The sequence below is a fragment of the Pocillopora verrucosa genome, chromosome 4, assembly GCF_036669915.1.
Source record: "Pocillopora verrucosa isolate sample1 chromosome 4, ASM3666991v2, whole genome shotgun sequence".
Lineage (NCBI taxonomy): Eukaryota > Metazoa > Cnidaria > Anthozoa > Scleractinia > Pocilloporidae > Pocillopora > Pocillopora verrucosa.
In genome coordinates this window covers 30,312,163-30,318,163 of record NC_089315.1, presented here as the reverse complement: position 1 = coordinate 30,318,163, position 6,001 = coordinate 30,312,163, and positions in this window count along the sequence as shown.

Genomic DNA, 6,001 nt, shown 5'->3' with positions numbered 1-6,001 from the left:
ACTCAGTCAGTTAGGCAGGTGGCTTTGGAGAAAAACTAAATTTATGTAAATGAAAACAGAACATTAACGGCTTTACTTCACAATAAGTGTCATCCATCCGCTGCTATCGGATCTTACGTGATGGCCAAAATTGAATTTTCACGATGACAATCTCAAACGACCCTCTCTGGAACCAGACAAAAATCTCAAAGATCTGTTTCAACCGGGAAACAATTTTTTTAGTTCTCTAGGACTTTGAAGACTCTTCAGTCTAGCCTCTAATAAAACTCACTGGATAATCAGAGGATTTGCTAAGCTGGGCGACAAAAATATTCGCCACAATCGAATTTACAAAAAATCTGCCTTCCTCTAATCGATAGCAGTTGACTCTTCACCAATCAAAGCGCGTCGTAATGTGAAACAATATTAAACTCTGACCAAAGGAACTTGCGATTTATTGCCCAGAACACGTTCAACTCGCGTATTAATCGATTCGTTGAAATCCTGCGGTACGAAAAGAGCTGCTAATTTCTCTACATGCGGTCTATAAATTTCGCTAACTTTTTCACTTCTAATCGAAAACAATAATGATCCCTTCACTGGGAAAGAGAAATTGAAAGTAAAACTCCTAGTCTCGAATAATGAAGATGGATGAAGGACTTCAGGTTTACATAAATATCAAATAAGAAACGAAAACGTCAATTCGGTAAAAGGCTGGATTGCATCGATCAGATCTTAGGAATGTTGTAACTAATAGTTGGTCGGATTTTTTCCTATACAAATACGATTTCAAAATGTAATGCTTCCAATTAAAGATTTTTTCGATGCGCAAATCAAAAACTGATGCAAACGATCTGCCGATGATGGCACTAATACACAAGTCGTATTCAGTGTGTTTCCGTTTTTCGATGTTTTCGCGTGGCTAACATATAAATAGACAACAATAAAGGTCTGTTTTGACTACAGAAGGTTTTATTCCAACTAATCATGAAAAGTTCAATTCAGATTTTCCGAAGTCACTGAGCTAACAGCACGTTGAGATTAATATAGAAATCCTACAGATCATGACCAGCTTGCGGAAAGAACATCGAAAAAAAAAACTTCTTATATAAACGTAAATTCAGAGAAAATCAGAAAGGAATAACATTGACAATGTCTGCTCATTAGTGGTGAAAAGGAACAATGCTGAAAAATTTACTATGAAACACAAAAAGATCAGAAGCGTCTGTAAGGTAAACACGTTCGAAACAAAAGGTGTAATCACTAAACAGCGCTGACGAAAATAGATAGATATTGAAAAACGTACAAAGAAAAAGCGACGACTGCCATAAAATCAATTAAGCAAGGCACCCTTGAGATCACTCCCAAAAGCGGAGGAACGTTTATCGAGTTCGATTAAAGTTTTGTTTACTGTCTCAAAATGATTGGGAACCTAGATGTGAATAATATATAGATTTCCGCAATAATATTTGCTCTTTCTCCCAGCAGACATTCCTGAAGTTGATACAATCATGTGTTTATTCCAGGAAAATCTGAACATTTCACCGCATCGGTTTGGTAGCAAGATTCGTGCTAAGAAACCGTGAGGTTTTCAGGCGATCAGAACTTAGGGGAAAATTCCTGGAAAATGACAATGATTTTAAAAAGATAGTCAGCATGAATAAATGAAACGGATTTTTAGAAAGATTAGACCGAAGCTGATTATACTGGACAATAATCTTATTTGCTAATATGTTTCGTTTTCGTTAAGTCGCCTTTTCGTTCACAAATTGAATTAAGTCATGTTATTGGATTGCGAGGAGAAAAACTCTAATCAGTCATTTAAAAATACGGCACTAAATTAAAACATTGTTTGCACGTATTCAAATCAAATTTTAATGACAGAACTTTTGGCAAAGTTTTTGAACGACATCTGGAAATGAGGAACGGAAAATGTCAAGGGTATTTACAATTTAAACACGACTCCAACTTAAGCCAATCTATCGAGCAATTTTTGTTCTAACCCTGAGCAAAAAAACCAACAACAACAACAACGAAACAATGCAAAGAAAGAACGTGTTTGTGAATACATTACCTTCAAAGAACTTGCCGGCAAGTCTTTCTTTTACACAAAAACTGGCTGGTAGTTGTTTTTTCTTTATGTGGTAAACATCCCCAAAGTCGTGTTTCGTTCTAGATGGAAGAAGTTGCTGATTCGTTCATTCCAAGAACCGATAGATGTAAATGACCTGATTTTGGTTCGCGAGAATGGAGAAAGAAGGAAAAGACTTGAATAAAAATATCATTTGGAAGTAATCAGTTAAAAGATTGAGTATCATGTTTAACTTCCTAGATATGACTTCAATTGATCAATAACCGAAGGCGTAGCAGAATAGTTTCGCAGAATAAAGGCACTGTGTAATTGTTGGAAAAATTTTTAATGATCAGCTGTAATAAAAATAAGTACCTCGCCCTGGGTCAAGGTGAAAGGGTTGTTTTTCTTTTTTCCTTCGATACGATAAAGGGTCGATCAAGGGGCCGTAGTCCCCAGGCTCTCTCGGTTCCATGTAGAGCTGGACCATACGGTTACTCTGAGAGCCATGTTGTCACCAAGACGCCGCCGATGCGGGCACGTGCTGTTACCCACCCTTTCTTGGGCTTTCCGCGCTTACTGAGGAAATAGTAAGAGCCTGGAGTGCGGCATTTAATGAGTTAAGGAAAATTTTCATAATTCTTGCAATGTGCAATGCGCAGTTCTATACTTCCCCACCAAAGGAGACACTGCAAAGCACAGATCCATTTTTCTGCAAAAGCATGATAGTAAATACCATCTTTGATACTTTTCTGTTTTGCCGTCAATATTTCTTTTCATCACTTTGGACAAAAGGTGTATTACAGTGAGCTCCGCTATCAGCTAAGCACTGCCCCAGTTTAGCGTCGCATTTGAATCGCCGCGGCACATAATCCTTACTGAGTAAGAACATTTAAGTGTTTCGCTCTTCTTAGCTTTGGGATTGTATTTGATATTCATCTAGATCTTTCCCTGATGCTTTTTCCTGATGTTCCACGCTGAACATGTCGAAATGATCGTCAACTTTCGTACGTCTTTGTGTGCCTTCCTCACAGAGTTCCGCACTTTGCGCTTTTTTTCGCTTAATCAGTTTTGACTCTCGCGACGGACTTTGCCGAAAAGGAGAGAATGTATGTAATCTAAACTGATGTTGTCCCTTCCCTTTGCACAGAGCGCAGAATATAATCTGTGAACCGTGCTTAAATAATGAGTACGTCACGGAAAAGCGGCGAGCTTAAAAAAATCCTGACGCTTCTTAAAGAAATCAAAAATGATTTAATCAAATATAATAGTGAATAACACAAATAGACATAAAGCTTGCCTGAAGGCAAGGAGTGTATACGGTGTTAAAACCACAGATTACCTCAAAGTGTTCGATTAGTTTTTTTCCTCTCGAATGTTTCGTGGATTTGTATCCAAAATGTCTTTTTAGTTTAATAATTTGAGCTATCAGGTAAGAGGACCGAAACGAATTCGAATTTGTTACAACCTAACTTGCACTTTTATCAAAGCATTTAATTGGATAAAAAAGAATAACCAATCAAATACCATGTTAGAAGACTACTGTCGGCTATCTAGCACGCCTGGTTGATTTTGCAGGTAAAGTATAACATCAGCTCATTTTCATCTGATTTTAATCATTGATATTTGTCCTTGTGGACGTCTTGTGATTTTCCTGAAATCATTGATGGATCACGTAACTAATGATGGGACAGACAAAGTTAAGGTTAGAAAGTTAAGATTGATTTCTGATTCCTCTCGCCAAGCCATGCGTTCGGGAGAAATGGAAACGATTGCTCAACTTACGATTCAGTATCGCAAAAATTATTTCCATGGCAGACATAGCATTTGTCCTAGGAGACGTAATCGTTCATGTCAGTTTAGACGTACAAAGTCAACACTTTTGTAATCGATAGTTATATTTTACAAGAGGTGGTTTTTCTCGCGGTAAAGTCAACCGCGGCGACAAAGTAAAATCGAGCATCCAGGAGATCGTATCGCCTCCAAGGTGTTAAAAAGTGGTGCGATCGGCGAGGAAGCATGCGATTCGTTGAGATTAACTTTACTAATTAACCTAATCTTAAAGTAAAAACCGAATATAATCCTTTCGTCTAAAACTCCACATTTACTTATTTGTCGCAACAATCGACAGCACTTTCTTTCCGAGGTTGGTTTATTTTTGCAAGTGATCGCGACTCGACTTAAGTACCTATGTGTTATTGTGACCGCGTTCGTTCAGAGTATTTTGTTTACATTGAGCAGATTTGCATAAGTCGAAGAGCTTATTTTGAAAGATGCAAACTTTTTGGCTATTGTTCTTTTCCACTCAATAGGTAACTGTTTTGTTCTTTGCTAAAAGCCGTGAATTAGTGGAACAGAGTTCGGCACAAATATTTATTGGGAAGAGACTCTTGGGGAGAGATCTGATAGCTGGTATCCTCAACAATGTTTCCGAGGGGAAGGCGAATCTTATGGGTCAATGATCTTTGTGTGGAATTCCAGTGTTTTGTTTCATTAGGGTTCGAAAGAATTCCGTGCACTCTATCAATGAGTTTTCTTTTACAGGAATACCCAAAACATGTTGTACTTTTGCGGTTACGAACACTCCCTTCACCACGTTACATATTTCGGTTGTTAATCGATTTTGCGTTACCTTATGTTGAGTATAAACTCACATCAATCGAGACTCCTCATGTTTGTTTTTAAGTCTGTTCCAGTTATTCAGGAAAACCTTGTGATTTTTGTCCGCCGTGAAGTCAAAATTACATCGAAAAGGAGTCAGAAAAATTATTCTTAACGGAGGCGAAGAAGTCGCAGTTATCGCAACGATTAGTGTGTGGCTGAAATGGAAATGACGGAAAGGTAGTTAATTAAAATAGGTGTCTACCCAAATTATGAGGTGGGAACTAAGGCGAATTATGGGACTTAATATTGTTACAAAAGGAGCTAAAACATGGTGGTGTTTCCCAGGTAATTTAGTATTCCAGTCACAGCCATCAGCAGTTACCAATTACACACTACAATAAAACATAACACTTGGATAATATGGCAAAAAATTTTTCAAAAATAAATTCTCAGATATTTTTGTCAAACCTTTCCTCAACAAACCTCTGATTGTAAACCTTTTCTCAAAGATACACGCCACACTCTGCTGACAGCTATTCACACTTATATACGATCAGGACGCAAACGACACAATTATAAATGACGGTGTGTTGACAAATTGAAAATTGCCATTCTCCTTGACCAATGACTGCAAGAGCTCTGAACATTTGTGAAGCAGGTGTAACAACAGTCATAAAATGTAGGTCATCCACCAGGTTTTGAGGTGGCACATATCCAGATTGACTCGAGAAAATATCATATAAACTGCTGCTGATGAATATGTCAGGAATCAAGAACTTGTTGTACATCATCTGTCAGACCCAAGGGCAGCTGATCTATATCCATGCAATGGGGATAAAACTTATTGTATTCTGACCTCATATTGGAACCAATGAAAATTCATGTCATCTGTTTTTAGTAAACATCTGTGGATGAATTGGACAGCTTCCTCTTTTCTCTTCTCACCCATCATAAAAAAATGGGGGTTAATAAACCCAATTGTAAGAGTCAAAATTACCAACCAGTTGCAATAGATGTCGTCTGACTACAGGAAAATCTTCATTGCATATTAGTTTTGTTGAAAAGCCCTTTAGCCAATTAGTATCACCCTAAAAGACCTTGCCATAAAATGTATATTGTGGGGAATCAGATTTTACAACTTAAGTATGTTTGCCAATAAAGACAACACTGTTCTGCTTACCTTATTCTACTCTAACCACACGACGCATGAGCTGGGGTCGAACAGAACAAAATATGATTTTAATTAATTGATGTCTACCCCAATATTATAGTTCATCTTGAGTATGCAAATTAATAATGTTCATCAACAATACTTTTTTCACAGTTCCTTGTCCAACACATGACAGT